The sequence below is a fragment of the Pieris rapae genome, chromosome W, assembly GCF_905147795.1.
Source record: "Pieris rapae chromosome W, ilPieRapa1.1, whole genome shotgun sequence".
Taxonomy (NCBI): Eukaryota; Metazoa; Arthropoda; class Insecta; order Lepidoptera; family Pieridae; genus Pieris; species Pieris rapae.
Window position 1 is genome coordinate 1099246 of NC_059533.1, and position 19377 is coordinate 1118622.

Consider the following 19377-nt stretch of genomic DNA (forward strand, 5'->3'; position numbering starts at 1 on the left):
TACCAACAAGGATACTTGCCCTTTAGGCAATTGCATCACGGCTTCCGTACAACTACCTATTTCCTTTTCTTGTCGGCTTCTTTTTCTAGTCTAGACAACTCTTTCTCTTTCAAATGTTGGTCATAAGCCTCACGCATTTTTTGTGTTTCTTCTCCGTTAGCATTTTTGAATGTTTAGCAAAGGTCACATGCATCTTTTTTCGAAATGTGAAAAGAAATATTTAAGTGTGCATTAAAAATGTGGTTAAACGTTGATGACGAAGCAAATGGTAATTGGTCATTTTCGCGTAGATCTTTATAGTCTCGGTAAAGATCTGCAATTGACTTTTCGCTTGGAATGAACTCTCTCGTTGTTTGTGCTCGAAGGTAATGAGATTCTATTCTGGAGATGGACTTGATGAAAGCCACCTCACTTTCTTTTATTTCATTATCTATGGTGGAGTGTTTCTCGTGTTTACCCCTCTGGTCATCTTCTATGAAACCGCCTCCTTGTCGTTTTGAAAGAGCTGTCCTAATGTACTTATTAGTCAGTTATGTTAAGGGTAGCTTTGAAAAAAGTCTTGCAGACTCTAATACGAATCATAAACTTAAAAGAAAAATGCAGAATTGAGTGACCTTAAATTTTGGGTATTGCTGTATCTGTATTTAGGCTTTATCTCTTATGCCTTACAATGAACTCTTGAAGATCTCCTAGACCCCAAAATTTGTCGAACTAGGATTTGGCTTATATATCACTTATTTGAGATTTGCATTTCAATTTGTACTTATCTTGGCATGGAGGCTGGACCGTTCTTGCAGGGAACTTACGTAAGTCTTGCCGGTATTTCGACGAGTTTTCTCAACATTTGTTGCTCAACTAGCAGGGTTTCTTGTCCTTTTCCTTCCCTCTTTAAGGCTTTTAGGATCAGGAGACTGGTTAATAATCAGTGGAGAGATGGAAACTTCAGCAAGTGGATTTTCTATTAAGAGATTGACAGGATTCGGCATGGTAAAGTGGAGGTGTGAAGGTGAGGTGGGTTGAAAAGCGGATCCGCATCCGAATCCTTTAATTCACTAACCTCGCGGTTAATCGGTGAAATGTACATCGGGTACGATGGTTTCACCTGTGTGCTTGTTGATGGTGATGCTAATGTTGCTGGGTTCTTTTGTAACTCCATGGAGCCATTTTCCGATATTATTTGTTCTATCTCCTCGAAGAAGGTGTTGTTGAGTTCTCTGGGAGCGCCATCTCCGCATTGCTGCCTTCAGGGTCTTTAGTAGTAGCCTCCATCGCCTTCTGTAAAAGTAAAAGGCCACGGCCCTTCATAATCTTTAGTAAAAACTACAATGTTAATAAAATTCACGAATACTATACTAACTCAAAAATGTTTATAGATTGAAGTATTTTATTAAAGAATTAATATTTTTTCAAATCTAATTCTAAATACAAACGCAACTCTAAATAATGCCTTTAGCAAAAGAAACATAGCATTTATGGTTTTAGAATAAGAGTCAATTTAAATTTAACCAGCAATAACATACTAACTCAAATAGTGTAAATAATTTCACAAACACTAAACTATATCTAATTAGTAAAATAAAAAATACTTACTTTTGTAAACAATACCAGGGTAAGTGGAAATAATTTGAAGCACGCCCAAGAAACAAAACTGTTCAATCACGAATATCAACTGAACTCAAAATAATTTACGCTTCATTACTTAGTTAACCACAAATAGAAAACTAAGTCGAAATAATTTAGTATTTGGGAGTATTGACAGCATCTTTCCCTACAGCTGACATGTTGTAATTGGTGATGCGTTACTGTTGTTGGTGAGGGGTGTACGTGGTGCAAGTCAGAAAGACTGACTTACAGCGCTATCAACATTTTATTAATGGAGATTAGTAAACAGGTGTCTTTGAAGTTAGTGTAATTCTCAACGCAGATTCCGATAGGCGCGAAAACTTGATTTTGGATTATTTCGAGTTGTGCGACCCTTTATCTAGGTGTGCGATATGTAAAAAAAATAAATTGAAATGTTATGCTTACCTATTCGACTCTACAAATAGAAAAATACACTGAGAAATCGCGCGACTCGCAGTTCTTTAAGTTAACTCGTTAACTCGTTGTTTTTGATGATATAAACGATATTGACTGACTAAGAAATGTTTTATATCTCCGGCAATGTAACCTGAGACTTTAAAACATCTATGACACAGGGAAGCTTTAACACTCCACATACCACATATTCGTTAATAAATAAAATATAAATTCGTAAACCCCATAGAGCTACCCGCGATCGCCCGAGGCTGTACCGGTCCTTCCGTCCCACTGTGATAGTAATAATATATTGTCTAGTAAGCATTGAACTTTATTTGATGACTGTCTGTCTGGCTTAGGACGGCTTCAGACTTTCTTAAAAATTGAACCAATATAATAGTGAAACAATGTTATCAATCAAATAGTTTTTAAGTTGATTTGTAATTTTCTTTCTTCTCCATATAAAGAATGAAGATAAATTATTCGTATACAATCATTATTTTTAAATTAAAATTTAAGAAATTCCAAATACAATAACGTATCAGAATTGATTCAAAAATAACATATCACTGAAACTGTATACCAAAACTTACTTTCAAAATTATTATCAATATTTTTGGGGTAGATTCTATGATGACACATTTCTCGGCATCCCGCATAATATTACAATCTTGGCACTGGTACTGATTCTCTCCTGTTAATATTTCATTAGAGAAATAAAAGTCGATCAGCCCATGAATGGTGTACTGGTTGCCACCGGATTCCTCTGGGAACGCCAATTGTATATCGCGGCAAACATCTCTAGAGCGTGAAGAATAGCCACAAGTTATGCATGTTATACGGGTGAGGAATACTCCAGCAAATATATTGTTAATGAACGAATCGTCAAAACGCCACCGTTTGGTATTATTGACAGTATTGACATCGACGTTAGAGTGCCGTTTTAGATTGCACGGACCAGCTGAAAATAAAAAATCTTTATAATATAGTCTGGAGCTTTCTTGATAAGCGTCTTTAAAATTGTGCGGACGAATAGCATTTCGCTATATGTGTATTTAACAATGTGAGACAACCGATAAGCATTATACAATGTGTGTATATAAACTTTAAATTAGTATGTCTGAATAAAAAAAAAAATTGATGTGCAAAAAAATAAGACATAAGTTAAGTAGATTACTTTAATTCAATTATTAAATTAGATGAAGTAAATTCTTTATTTTACATATCATAAATTATAAAAACTTGAAATCATAACTTCTTACTACACTAATTTAAAGTTTAAACTTTGTGGCGGCGCTGGTTGCTGATTATATTATTTATATCTATTGCAATTTAAAGTGGACTGTAATTTTCTAAATATGGTTGCTCAATATTTGGGTCTTATATTGGAGAAAGAAAGAAAGGACACGCAGTACCTTCAACCTTTTCGGCTTCCTTTCTTATGGCTGGATGTGGCTTCTTGCTGCTGGATTTGAGCTTCTTCCACTAACTTTATCACAGACACCGAAAAAGTATGTAACGATATATATATCACAAAACAATTATTACAATAAACAGTAAAAGATAAATAATTAATAAGTTTAAATGAAACGATGCGAGCGTGCGGAGACCGAAACAAATATCAACACAATGCGAGGCGACCAAATTAATACTACCCGCTGCTAAATTTCCCTTTTTCTTAAATGTCGACGCATTATTGTGCGTCACCTACAGCCCGTTCCGGTACTAGTGCCGTCATAGGGAAGGACATTAAGGATGGATATATTGAGCAACCATTAAGATAAAAAAAAGCGAATTTGGCGCAACCACTTTGTATAATGCTTACTATCTCATATTCTCCCATGTAAAATCTGTCTGTCTGTTGCTTTTTCGTTTATCGACTTCCAGCTAATTAACATATAAAAACTTTAATAATGATTGTAGTTTTTATTAGAAGTATCTCTCATTATGTCGAAACCATCATTTTTGAAGGTTTCACTTCTACCAAGAGTGAATTGCACACATGATTTTTAAATGATTAATTAATATTTTTTATTACTATAAACCTCTTTTATTTATTTTAACGAAGGTTAACGTTAGAATAACGTTTAAATGAAATATAAAATGAATTTCGTTAAAAAATAACGCTGTTACAAATACAATCCAAAGAGTGTAAAAAAAAGCATTCTTGAGCATTAAATATACACACCCGTGTTGCTGGATTCTGCAGTTTGTGACGATGTGCATGGCTTTTCGGATACTTTTGGCTCGTTACTGCAATTTAAATAATAAACATATTAAAATTTTAAACTGCCCGATAGTACACGAATTAAATGTTGATAATCTATCTCCGTACAAGCGCTGCTTATAGGGATGATGATGACGCCTTCTTTTACATATCAATTAGTTTGGAGAGTAGACTGTTGATAGAAAATGGCGAGCTGAGTTGTTCGAAGGTATATATGATATCGAGACGAGATTGTAGACCCAAATTCCCTGGGCGTCTGGAGCGTGTGGGTCATAATCGGGCGTTAAAGGAAGCTTACCTAAGTCCAAGCGGTCATAGACCAGTAGGTTGGCCTAGGTACTGCTCAGGACAGACTGGAGGAGCTGCAGCAGCTGAAAGCCGGCAATTGGCGCAGGCCAACACATTTTTTTGGTTGCAGACCCAGCGGAGTGAGTGAGTGAGTGAGTGTGAGTTTGTAGGGTTCATTCGTAATTTCAAAAGAAAAATATACATAAAACAAGGCATACTTAAGCCTAGCTCAAAGGGGTTTATTAAATAATAATGACAGAATTTAAAACGTCCGAACTTAAATGTCATTTATTAAGTAAACAAAATAAATCAGTGGTGCTACAACCTCCTTAGGTCTGGGTTGAGGCCCAAATTTCTGAATCTATTTCATGATCATTTTTCAATCTAATAGGCAAGTAGCCTCCTGTGCCTGACATACGCCGTCGAATTTTGGGTCTAAGACATGTCGGTTTCCTCACGATGTTTTTCTTCACCGTTCGAGCGAATGTTAATTGCGCACATAGAAAAAAAGTCCATTGGTGCACAGCCGGGGATCGAACCTACCGCCAGTCAGGGATGAGAGTCACACGTTGAAGCTACTAGGCCAAAACTGCCCTTTATTAAGTTTTGTATAAATTTCCATGAGTTTTGGTGGTTTCAAAGACGGGACAACACGAACTATACCACCAAAAGGAAATAAAAAAATAAAAAAAAAACACTATACAACATCATGTGAGACGATTAAAACGTCACCATATTCTAGAACTAGAAGGCCAGCAGTCTCTAGGTGGCAGAAGAGTCGCTTCCAATGGGAACTCCACATACCAGCACCACAGATTAGATTCTCTCATAGCCTTTTTAGGGCTGATTACAAATTCGCTCAGAAGAAAAAAAATAATGATTACTCTTAAGGCTTTTAGTTGTGTAATTTTTTTTTTTTTTTCAATTTATCCCTAATGGGAAAGGCAAAGGACTTTAGTCCTTACAGCCAGGTCTTATTTTTGGTAATAATTGGAAAATTTTTGTAGTTTTAAAGGCCGAAGCCACGTCTTCATTGTTCTTCATCGTAAGGCCGAAGCCATGTCTTGTCTTATTTTTGTCATGTCTTATTAATCTCGATCTTATGAGCCTAAATCACTTTTTCGACGTTTTGAATTGGTCGAAGTCAAATCCATGAGCAATAATAATAGAATCCAAGTAAAAATTATTAAATTTTCAGGTGCTTGTTTCAAATCCGATCTTAAGATAAGATAAATCCAAAAATATGTCCATTCAAACCAATTAGTCAATCCTAGGAGTAAACCTTATCCTTTTAAATTTCTTGAACCGTATTAGAAATAAATTCATAAATAGTATCATATATATCATGGTTCATAAGCAAGTCTTGAATACAGCGCGGAATATTTTCAGGTCTTATGTGATAGTTTAACAGATTAGATGACAAACATAGGCGTTGGATATGGAATTCAGAGCATTCGAAGAATATGTGGTCTAAAGTTTGATCGACGTCTGAATTGCAATACGAACAGGAGGGAGACATAATAATGCGCATGCGGTGTAAATGTGAATTAAATCTGCAATGTCCGAATCTAAGGCGGCATAGTGTTGTATAAAATCTTCTGCTTTTGTAATTGCTGGATTTACAAAACCATGGCATTTCAATATCTTGGTTGATTGCAGCATACCAAGTGCCTTTTCTCGCTAAACTTTCTTGCCAAAGATCTTTCCAATCCTGATTAAGTTTTGACTTTAGAAGTGGTAGTAAATCTGTGTACGGAATGGCAACATTGTCAGCAGCGCTGCCGCTGTCACTGTCGACAATCGCACGTGCAAGGAAATCCACATGCTCGTTGCCTGCGACTTAATGTACACCATAGACATGTAAACACCATAGAAATCATATAATTCATAATACACATAAAATGGTTCAGGGAAAGCTATTTAGACGGATACATCAACTATACTATTATGATGCCATACAATTTTAATATCCTTATAATTATCATCAAATACTTACTTCTTTTCTCTAAATATATATATGCAATCCCACTGATGGGTGCATAATATTTGTGTTTTAAAGTTGTAAGCACATTTAACAATTATGTTAACAACCCTTATGAATAAAATAATTGTTTACAACAGATATTTGTATAAGATAACAGCTCTCCAGAATTTATTTGATATATTAATCACATTGACTTATTACATAGGCCACTAGTGGCTTACTGTGGGTTCTAAAAGTGTGTGTATTCAATGGTATGTACTTCTATCTATTTACAATCCAATATATATATAAAGACTTAATTTATCATAAATTTTGGTTACAGATAAAAAAAACAAATAGTCTAGTGTTTGATCAATGAAGAATTATAAATGATTCGATTTAATTTAATTATTTGATTGAAAAGTGACATTTAACTACACTAACATAAATGTTCTTAATTAGATGTTTTGGTTTTCATTACATTGAAAAATACAATTTTCATTAGCTGCAACCCTCATGTAACGCTCACTCTCTTAAAATGTTCAGATTATAGTTCCACACTAAAATGTTGACCCGCACAAATATATACTCTTGAGTGTTGCCATACACAATAAAAATATACTTTATTAAAACGTTTTCTTTCTTATAATCATTTCTGCAATAAAGAATTTAAATCGAAAATAAAAATGAGTTCCGACACTTTTAATCTCACTCCACATATGTGTCTATAGTGTTTATATATCACAGTCTAATGAAAAGTCCATATACTTGTCATGTGTCTTACTTGAGTTTTGGTCGTTTTACGGAGTTCTAAGTGGGCCTTGTTGCATGACATCACCGTTTGTTGCATCTGTTTAGGCAGAGTTGCGAAAGCTGCAATTGTACCTTCAACTACATCATTCCTCCTATAGAAGAGCATATACGGTGTGTGTGAACAGTCGAGCCTGTTAATGCCAGTCTCGTCTGTTGCTTTTACCCTGGATGTTTTTCAGTTATTCGTCCAAGGATCCATTTCCCAGGTGGTAAATTTTGTTGTTTTATCAGTACGACATCACCAATTTTAAATTCTTCGACTTTTTTAACCATTTTGGTCGTTGTTGTAGATTGGTCAAGTATTCATTTTGCCAACGACACCAAAAATCGTTTAATAGCTTTTGTGTGTATTGCCAACGGGCTAAATTTGAAATTTTGACGTCGTTTAACTTTGGATGCGGTGCAACTATTGGGGCTTCACCAATCAGAAAATGTCCAGGTGTTAGTGGATCAAGATCATCTGTTTGGCTTATATGACAGAGTGGCCGTGAGTTAAGACAGGCTTCGATTTCACATAATACAGTGGACATCTCTTCGAAGGTAAGGTTGTTATTTAGAATTCGTTTTAAATGATATTTCATTGACTTAACTCTAGCCTTCCAGAGTCCTCCGAAGTTTGGTGAGTATGCAGGAATGAAGTGCCACTGAGTGCCCTCATTTGCTAAGCTGTCTACGATTTCTTGGTCAAATTGCAATTTTGCTTCTTCCCATGCTTTACGTAACTCTTTGTTTGCTCCTACAAAGGTTTTTCCTTGATCACTCCAAAGATGTGCGCACTTGCCTCTTCTTGATGTAAATCGTCTGTATGCAGCTATGAATGAATTTGTCGTCATGTCACCGACTAGTTCTAAGTGAATTGCTTTTGTAGACATACATACAAAAATCGCAGCGTAGGCTTTGTTTGTTTTATTACCTCTTCCTTTGTTCATCAAAATCTGAAATGGACCAGCGAAAACTCTTTCCATTGGTATTCTCATGGCTTGTGCTACTTGGGTCAATAGTCGGGATAAGAGTAAAGCTCCAGAAAGTTCTAATTTTGGCAACGAAATTGTCTTGAGGGGAGCTACTCTAGTTCTAGCTGCAATCGACGCTGTTCTATATGAACCGTCCGTTTTCTTGACTAGAAAATAAACCACGGCGGCGTAAGCTAAAATAGAAGCATCACAATAACCATGAATTTGAATTGTATCCAAGTTGGTGCAAGAAGTACTTAACCATCGATCGATAGAAATGTTATTCACATTCATAAGATCTCGGCGAATCTTCAACCATTCTTCCTTCAGAAAAATGTTAAGATCCTCATCCCAATCAACGTTTTCCAGCCATAGCTTTTGAATTAATATTTTAGCTTGAACGATACTAGGTGCGATCCAACCTAAAGGGTCGAACAACTTTTGTATATCTGAGAGGATGTTCCGCTTCGTAATAATGTTTTCTTCATCAACTTCAGGTAGATTAAAATTTTATTCAAATCGATCATTCCCTAAATTCCATTGAACCCCTAATGCTTTAATTATTCCATCTAACTTTAAGTCCAAATGAGCTTTAGTAGTTCTTTCATCTAGATTTAAACTTTGCATAAATTCAGCATTATTAGAGGACCATTTTTTCAACTTGAATCCTCCTCTACGTAATAATTCTTTTAAATCTTTGCTTATCTGAATTGCTTTTTGAACGTCATCACTTCCAGACATGCAATCATCCACGTAAAAATCTTCATTTATTATTCTAGCTGCTTCAGGAAACTTATCCCCTTCATCAATTGCTGGTTGCTTCAGGGTTTTTACTGCAAGATACGGTGCTGAAGCTGTCCCGAACGTTACAGTAAGAAGGCGGTAGTCACGTATCTCATCGAATGGATTTTCTCTCCATACTATACGCTGGTAATCAATGTCATCTCTATGAATTTTTATCATTCTATACATCATTTGAATATCTGCAACGAAACAAACTGTTACTGTTAAACAAAAGTTATTTGTCTTAAAATTGCACAAAATAGTTGCTAAACGAGTTCCTTATCGCATTGGAATGCGTAGTCTATTGTTCCTTCGATTGAGCTCAGTCGACACAAAATCCGGCGAGATTGCGACCATATGTTAAGGCAATAAGGTTGCTTTTGACTATATTGGCTTTTGTATATTATTTTAGTGCAATGAAACGTCTGCTTCGCGTTGAATCTACTTTATTACTGAATATGAAAAATTTAAAAAATAATATGAGTGAACAATTAATATCCTTATAATTATCATCAAATACTTACTTCTTTTCTCTAAATATATATATGCAATCCCACTGATGGGTGCATAATATTTGTGTTTTAAAGTTGTAAGCACATTTAACAATTATGTTAATAACCCTTATGAATAAAATAATTGTTTACAACAGATATTTGTATAAGATAACAGCTCTCCAGAATTTATTTGATATATTAATCACATTGACTTATTACATAGGCCACTAGTGGCTAACTGTGGGTTCTAAAAGTGTGTGTATTCAATGGTATGTACTTCTATCTATTTACAATCCAATATATATAAAGACTTAATTTATCATAAATTTTGGTTACAGATAAAAAAAACAAATAGTCTAGTGTTTGATCAATGAAGAATTATAAATGATTCGATTTAATTTAATTATTTGATTGAAAAGTGACATTTAACTACACTAACATAAATGTTCTTAATTAGATGTTTTGGTTTTCATTACATTGAAAAACACAATTTTCATTAGCTGCAACCCTCATGTAACGCTCACTCTCTTAAAATGTTCAGATTATAGTTCCACACTAAAATGTTGACCCGCACAAATATATACTCTTGAGTGTTGCCATACACAATAAAAATATACTTTATTAAAACGTTTTCTTTCTTATAATCATTTCTGCAATAAAGAATTTAAATCGAAAATAAAAATGAGTTCCGACACTTTTAATCTCACTCCACATATGTGTCTATAGTGTTTATATATCACAGTCTAATGAAAAGTCCATATACTTGTCATGTGTCTTACTTGAGTTTTGGTCGTTTTACGGAGTTCTAAGTGGGCCTTGTTGCATGACATCACCGTTTGTTGCATCTGTCTAGGCAGAGTTGCGAAAGCTGCAATTGTACCTTCAACTACATCATTCCTCCTATAGAAGAGCATATACGGTGTGTGTGAACAGTCGAGCCTGTTAATGCCAGTCTCGTCTGTTGCTTTTACCCTGGAATCGTCGAATATGTACCAATCACTATTGTCTTTTCCTAACGTATAATAGTGGCCAGCATTCATGGTGGTACCGGCGTGAATTACAGCAGCGAACAAATTATACGAGTTATTATCCGTCTGGCTGCGCAGAGTTGGCAATTTAACAGATGTATTGTACATCACAGAGTGCATCAATTTCGTCTGAACCCGAAGTTTTGTATCGTATCTGAAAATATAGTAAGTTTACTTTAGGCATTTAGGAATGTTGAATCTGTACGAAAAGTGCAGCCGTGCCGATTATTAAATAATATATTTATGTTATATAAATACATTCCTATTAATTGCGACATTAAATAATTCTAATACAAATTCATCACTAGTTTTTCAGTATAGGAACCACATGACCAGGGCTTTTCCAACCCTAGGTTCCCTTTCTTGGGCTTGCCGGGTCCCGTCGGCATTCGTCATCGTATTAGATAGAATAAACGTTAAATTAAATGTAAAGTTCACAAATATAATAAACACTGTAAAGACATTAAAGAAACAAACAAATTTAGGCGGCTCTTTTCGCACAGACTCTTATAACACATTTTTTTAATGTCCCAGGTAACACAAAACGATAAACCACTATACGTTCTATTCGATTATAATTGAACAACAGCCTCGCAAGTCGAATACGCATTGGCAAGTGTAACACGATACATGATATTACTCCCGTTTGACCACGTTTCCACTGTCTATTTACTTTCTCACACGTAAGCAATAAATCAAACAAATAAATTATACGTCATTTATCATCATATATAGTAGTTAGTCAAACTGATTCAATAATAGCATATCGCTGAAACTGTATATCAAAACTTACTTAAAAGTTTTCAAAATTATTATCAATATTTTCGGGGTAGATTCTATGATGACACATTTCTCGGCATCCCGCAAAATATTACAATGATGGCACTGGTACTGATTCTCTCCTGTTAATATTTCATTAGAGAAATAAAAGTCGATCAGCCCTTGAATAGTGTATTGGTTGCCACCGGATTTCTCTGGGAACGCCAACTGTATATCGCGGCAAACATCTCTAGAGCGTGAAGAAGAGCCACAATGTATGCACGTTATACGGGTGAGGAATACTCCAGCAAATACATTGTTAATGAACGAATTATTAAAACGCCGCCGTTTGGTATTATTGACAGTATTGACATCGACGTTAGAGTGCCGTTTTAGATTGCACGGACCAGCTGAAAATAAAAAATCTTTATAATATAGCCTGGAGCTTTCTTGATAAGCGTCTCTAAAATTGTGCGGACGAATAGCCTTTCGTTATATGTGTATTTAACAATGTCAGTTAACCGACATGTATCAGGCGCATAAGCATTATACAATGTGTGTATATAAACTTTAAATTAGTGTGTCTGAATTAAAAAAGAATAGATGTGCAAAAAAATAAGACATAAGTTAAGTAGATTACTTTAATTCAATTATTAAATTAGATGAAGTAAATTCTTTATTTTACATATCATAAATTATAAAAACTTGAAATCATAACTTCTTACTACACTAATTTAATGTTTAAACTTTGTATAATGCTTACTATCTCATATTCTCCCATGTAAAATCTGTCTGTCTGTTGCTTTTTCGTTTATCGACTTCCAGCTAATTAACATATAAAAACTTTAATAATGATTGTAGTTTTTATTAGAAGTATCTCTCATTATGTCGAAACCATCATTTTTGAAGGTTTCACTTCTACCAAGAGTGAATTGCACACATGATTTTTAAATGATTAATTAATATTTTTTATTACTATAAACCTCTTTTATTTATTTTAACGAAGGTTAACGTTAGAATAACGTTTAAATGAAATATAAAATGAATTTCGTTAAAAAATAACGCTGTTACAAATACAATCCAAAGAGTGTAAAAAAAAGCATTCTTGAGCATTAAATATACACACCCGTGTTGCTGGATTCTGCAGTTTGTGACGATGTGCATGGCTTTTCGGATACTTTTGGCTCGTTACTGCAATTTAAATAATAAACATATTAAAATTTTAAACTGCCCGATAGTACACGAATTAAATGTTGATAATCTATCTCCGTACAAGCGCTGCTTATAGGGATGATGATGACGCCTTCTTTTACATATCAATTGGTTTGGAGAGTAGACTGTTGATAGAAAATGGCGAGCTGAGTTGTTCGAAGGTATATATGATATCGAGACGAGATTGTAGACCCAAATTCCCTGGGCGTCTGGAGCGTGTGGGTCATAATCGGGCGTTAAAGGAAGCTTACCTAAGTCCAAGCGGTCATAGACCAGTAGGTTGGCCTAGGTACTGCTCAGGACAGACTGGAGGAGCTGCAGCAGCTGAAAGCCGGCAATTGGCGCAGGCCAACACATTTTTTTGGTTGCAGACCCAGCGGAGTGAGTGAGTGAGTGAGTGTGAGTTTGTAGGGTTCATTCGTAATTTCAAAAGAAAAATATACATAAAACAAGGCATACTTAAGCCTAGCTCAAAGGGGTTTATTAAATAATAATGACAGAATTTAAAACGTCCGAACTTAAATGTCATTTATTAAGTAAACAAAATAAATCAGTGGTGCTACAACCTCCTTAGGTCTGGGTTGAGGCCCAAATTTCTGAATCTATTTCATGATCATTTTTCAATCTAATAGGCAAGTAGCCTCCTGTGCCTGACATACGCCGTCGAATTTTGGGTCTAAGACATGTCGGTTTCCTCACGATGTTTTTCTTCACCGTTCGAGCGAATGTTAATTGCGCACATAGAAAAAAAGTCCATTGGTGCACAGCCGGGGATCGAACCTACCGCCAGTCAGGGATGAGAGTCACACGTTGAAGCTACTAGGCCAAAACTGCCCTTTATTAAGTTTTGTATAAATTTCCATGAGTTTTGGTGGTTTCAAAGACGGGACAACACGAACTATACCACCAAAAGGAAATAAAAAAATAAAAAAAAAACACTATACAACATCATGTGAGACGATTAAAACGTCACCATATTCTAGAACTAGAAGGCCAGCAGTCTCTAGGTGGCAGAAGAGTCGCTTCCAATGGGAACTCCACATACCAGCACCACAGATTAGATTCTCTCATAGCCTTTTTAGGGCTGATTACAAATTCGCTCAGAAGAAAAAAAATAATGATTACTCTTAAGGCTTTTAGTTGTGTAATTTTTTTTTTTTTTTTCAATTTATCCCTAATGGGAAAGGCAAAGGACTTTAGTCCTTACAGCCAGGTCTTATTTTTGGTAATAATTGGAAAATTTTGGTAGTTTTAAAGGCCGAAGCCACGTCTTCATTGTTCTTCATCGTAAGGCCGAAGCCATGTCTTGTCTTATTTTTGTCATGTCTTATTAATCTCGATCTTATGAGCCTAAATCACTTTTTCGACGTTTTGAATTGGTCGAAGTCAAATCCATGAGCAATAATAATAGAATCCAAGTAAAAATTATTAAATTTTCAGGTGCTTGTTTCAAATCCGATCTTAAGATAAGATAAATCCAAAAATATGTCCATTCAAACCAATTAGTCAATCCTAGGAGTAAACCTTATCCTTTTAAATTTCTTGAACCGTATTAGAAATAAATTCATAAATAGTATCATATATATCATGGTTCATAAGCAAGTCTTGAATACAGCGCGGAATATTTTCAGGTCTTATGTGATAGTTTAACAGATTAGATGACAAACATAGGCGTTGGATATGGAATTCAGAGCATTCGAAGAATATGTGGTCTAAAGTTTGATCGACGTCTGAATTGCAATACGAACAGGAGGGAGACATAATAATGCGCATGCGGTGTAAATGTGAATTAAATCTGCAATGTCCGAATCTAAGGCGGCATAGTGTTGTATAAAATCTTCTGCTTTTGTAATTGCTGGATTTACAAAACCATGGCATTTCAATATCTTGGTTGATTGCAGCATACCAAGTGCCTTTTCTCGCTAAACTTTCTTGCCAAAGATCTTTCCAATCCTGATTAAGTTTTGACTTTAGAAGTGGTAGTAAATCTGTGTACGGAATGGCAACATTGTCAGCAGCGCTGCCGCTGTCACTGTCGACAATCGCACGTGTAAGGAAATCCACATGCTCGTTGCCTGCGACTCCTATAATTATGCGAGGGCGTCCATAAGAATTCCACACTGTAATTTCTTTTAAATAGCATATACAATAAGTATCTTATTTCGGTGATAATATAGCTTGACTTAGCACTGAATTGATGATTTTGTAGAGCTTTTAGAACACTCATGCTGTCTGTGATGATTAACCAATATCTTTCCGAACGATCTTCAATGAATCTTAATGCAGAAACAATAGCAAGAGCTTCTGCAGAAAATAAAATATGCTCAAATTTTCATTTAGTTTAGTACCTCGTCCAAACTTCAAACTTGGTATATAGAATGCCATTGAAACCTTATCCTCCTTTTTTGAGCCATCTGTGTAAATGTGTTTATAATTGGGATATTGAGATATAACATTATAGATTTCGTGTCGATCTCTCAGTTTATTGTCTATAACTATGCTGATGTTATGCATAATACTTTCATAGCTCTTAGTATAGCAAACCCAGTTATCTGATTTAGAGATGTTGTGCTGATTGACCAAATTTAACAAGAAGGGGAGCTCATGCAAAAGAAAGGGATAGTTGCTTGATAGAGGGGAATTCATATGCAAACTATTGTTCAGATGAGTAAGTTTGTTAATAAGGGAGTGATTATTAATAGAAAGTAATTTTAGCAAAAATCTCCTTTTTAGATATTGAAACCTTAAGTATAGTGGAGGAGTGTTGCATTCAACTTGGAGTGAATTTATGGGAGTTGTTCTCATTGCCCCAGTGATAAGTCGAAGACTATGATTTTGAATGACATCCAATTTGTGAAGCAGTTGGTTATTTGAAGCAAAACAAAAGAAACTGTATTCAAAATGGCTACGAACAAGAGATTTGTATAGAGTTAAAAGAATTTTAGGATCAGAGCCCCAGTATGTTCCAGCAAGAGACCTCAAAATATTCAGTGCCTTTGTAGCTCTGTCAGTTACACAATCAACATATTTACCCCAGGATACATTGTTAAGAAACAACACACCCAAGAACTTAGCTTCTGTTACAGCTGGGAGTTCTGTACTATCATAATATAATTTGACCTGAAAAGGCCTTCCTTTATTGAATACTAATACTTTGGATTTCTCTATACTTATGTCTAAGGCAAGATAATTAAAATAGGTATGTAAATTTTTTAAACTAGAATTTAATATGGAAGCTATATTCTTAGAGTTGGCAACCGAGTAATATACCACTAAATCATCTGCAAATTGTAAGTTAGTTACTTTGGGACCTAAAATTAAGTTAAGTTTGTGAATATACAGTGTAAAGATTAAAGGACTTAAAATACTGCCTTGGCAGGTGCCTTTATAGGGGAAACGTGGGCCTATAAGCCTGTTATGATATTTAACATAAACTTTTCTACCATGTAAGAACTCAAATATCCTTTGCACAACCTTTACAGGCAGACCAATGGAAACAAGCTCTGAAGACAGAATATGATGATTTACGTTATTGAAAGCCCCTACTACATCAAAAAATACACTGGCCAAAACATTATTGGATTTGAATGCTTGAAAGATGTCCAAATGTAAATGGGCAATACTCTCTCTAGAAGATCTGCCCTTTCTAAACCCAAATTGATTAGAAGGTAATATTTTATTTAATTCTATGAAATGTTCTAATCTTTGTTTCAATAGTTGTTCAAATATTTTCCCCACACAAGAAGTCAAAGCAATAGGTCTATATGAATTAAAATGAAATTTCTCTTTATTAGGTTTTAATATGGGCACTAAACAATCAATCTTCCGTCAATCTATCGTCTGGGATCAAAGTTTGTTCCCAAAGACGATTAAAAACTTTTAAAAGTACTGATTTGGATTGAATCGATAAGTGCTTTAGCATTTTATATGGAATACCATCTAAGCCTCAAGTTAAGTTGTGTCTCTTCTAGATGATATTGCTGACATTAATTCGGCAAATGAAAATGGTTCGAAACACAGACGAAGGTGAGTAAGTTTTGTTAAATTTACGCATATATATAGTGACCAAATAATTGAAATAGGTGTAGTTCTGCTAAAGGATTCACATAATTTGTTCCAACTTAATCTTCTTTCAGATCTAATTATGTATTTCTTCTTAGCTTGAAGCTTTTTAAAGTTTACATAATTCTCTTCAGTTGGGTCATCTTTGAATTGTAAGTATGCATTTTTACTATCTGTGACAGCTTTAGAACAATTTGAATTCCACCATGGAAGTGGATTTCTTTTTGTTTTTGTGTTTGGTTTTAAACGAGAATTATTATGACCAGATGAAGAGAAAGGAAGAGATTCCGATAGAGCCCTGTTTAAGCATTTAATAAGATTGTTGTATGTTAAAGTAGGATCTTGAGTATTTAAGGATAAATTATGAAATAACAAATCAACTTTAGTGGAATATAGATCCCAATCAACTAATTTTAAATTACAAGAAGAAGGGAGAGGATTACTATCAGGTATATCTATAGAATAAGAATTATTACAACTGAGTAGAATTTTTGTTATTACAGGGAGGTGATAGCTGCCTAATGGATCGTCGAAGACCATCCAGTCACCTTGTAAAGAGATGGAAGGAGAGACTATGTTTAAATCCAAGACATTAGATCTCTATATGTGAGAGCCGACTGTAGTAACATGACCATCATTTAGTAGGACTAAATTGTTTTTATGAATGACATCTAAAATGTCTTTGCCCCTGCAATCAGAGGTTTGGCTGCCCCAAACTATATTATGACAGTTAAAATCCCCCGCCAAGAAAATTGGTTCAATTAAATTGGCTTTTAATTAAATTATTCAGTTTATGTGGTGAAAAAGGAGGGCTGCAATTACCTGGGCTGTAAAGGCTTACAATAGTTAATTCCTTGCAATTTGAATATTTAATTCTAATAGCTATATTTTAAAGAGAATTATCATAAACAGTATTTACATTAGAGTAAGAGATAGATCTATGTACAAGTATGGCTACACCATTGTGAGAGTTTCCCGAGTCTAGTCTTACTACATCGAAATTACGCAATTTAAATTTATGATGAGGTTTAAGCCAAGTCTCGCAAAGAATGGCCACATGAATATTGTTATCCAAAAGAAAATGGTTGAAAATATGTTGATTGTGCAATATACTCTGATTTTATACATACATTGCAATGTTTAAGATAAATGCACTAAAAACAAAAAAATAATAAAATAGATACAGTCGTGGGAATTATAAACATATGCATAGACTAGACTAAAATAAAACCGTGGGGCACGTAAATTGTCTACAAAATATCGACTTAATGTTCGATAGAAGAATCGTTTAATTCGTCGTTAAAATAGGTAGTTGGCCCACAGACGGTGAGGAAATTACTTACTATTTTCTTGCTCATGGAAATTCCCCACGGTTTTATTTTAGTATATTGTATTCTACTTGTTGAGCCCTTTCATTTGATACTCATATTGATAGGATTAATAAAACATAAATTATCCGCCATTTTGTAGCGGCGGCCATCTTGAGTTTATAATGATAATGAATAAACATAATTGTATTGTCACCAAAATCCAAAGTGTTGTGGGGTATCGTATGTGTAGACACATAACAATATATAAAGGAGAAATAATATAATTAAACAACCATCTCAGACAAGCCTTGGAAACCGACTCCTTATTTTTATTCATTTAAAATATAATGTAGATGCTTACAGGGCATTGACTTAACCTAGATAATAAATGCAATGTAAGAATGATTGCGCCATATATGTAGGCATCTACATAGTTCCCCCCTTTAAATAAAAAAAACAAAATAAAGATGTAAAAAAAGAGCAAGTTAATACATTATGATACAATATTTTAACAATTTACAATATGATTAAATAGTGTTATAAGAAGGTAAATATATAAAAATAAAAAATAAGATGTATAAACTTTCTTAGTAACTAACTGATGTTTTCATATATCCTACTATCTATTCTATCGTACTATCATATATCCTATGGTTAAATTCACAACGCAAAACGCACCACTGGACGCACAATTCTGCCACTTCGTGTTTTTGTTAATTCATCTTTGTCATCATTTTGCAACTGACCGAGTTTTTGATTATAAACTAACCGGTTATTCACCTGGTCGTCACTTAAAATATATGCAGGCTTCAACCTATCTATTGAGACTATCTTTGTTTTGCTTGGCAACTGCAACTTGTAAAATTTTTCATGTTTTTCAAGTATCTTGTATGGGCCTTCATATGGTGGAATTAATGGTTTCTTTACGGCATCGGTCCTTATAAAAACGTATTTGGCGTTTTCCATATCACTGTGTATGTATGGCTTGTGTTTGGCGTGGTGGTTGTCCTGAAATGGACTTAGTTGTGACATCATTCGTTGTAGATCATGTGTGTACGTTTCTGGAGATGTAATTTGCTTTTTCTGCTCTAAAAACACTCCTGGTAATCGTATATTTGTACCATACAACATTTGTGCGGGGCTAACGTTCTCGTCTTTTCTTAAAGCCGCTCTTAATCCCATCAAAACAATTGGTAAATCTGTGGACCAATTTGTTGTATTACCACGTGCCATTAGTGTTGCCTTAAGGGTCCTGTGCCATCTTTCCACTATGCCGTTTGACTGGGGGTGGTAACTTGTTGTCCTATTTTTCTTAATTCCTAACGCCTTAGTAAGAGAAATAAATAAATCGGACTCGAACTGTCTCCCTTGGTCGGATGTTATTACAGATGGACATCCGTAACGGACAATCCAAATATTAACTAAAACCTTCGCGACTGTATCTGCGCTTATCTGCGCCACTGGCA

General features: G+C 34.8%; 3 long non-coding RNA genes across 3 annotated transcripts in view; 2 read left to right on the top strand and 1 right to left on the bottom strand.

Annotated features, from left to right (window-relative positions):
• Positions 1–15434, top strand: part of LOC123690477 — a 30936-nt gene extending 15502 nt beyond the window's left edge. Inside the window, exon 3 of the long non-coding RNA XR_006751097.1 lies at positions 15273–15434. This is a non-coding gene — a long non-coding RNA (uncharacterized LOC123690477). The remainder of the gene's footprint in view (positions 1–15272) is intronic.
• On the bottom strand, positions 9669–13047 carry LOC123690482. The gene is made up of 3 exons (XR_006751102.1): positions 12454–13047; positions 11362–11737; positions 9669–10722 (listed from the first exon to the last, which is right to left on the bottom strand). It is a non-coding gene; the product is annotated as an uncharacterized LOC123690482 (long non-coding RNA).
• A 1-nt stretch (position 15435) lies between the features above and the next one.
• LOC123690479 lies at positions 15436–17197 on the top strand. The gene is made up of 5 exons (XR_006751099.1): positions 15436–15738; positions 16022–16207; positions 16511–16565; positions 16676–16753; positions 17105–17197. It is a non-coding gene; the product is annotated as an uncharacterized LOC123690479 (long non-coding RNA).
• Positions 17198–19377: the final 2180 nt, after the last annotated feature.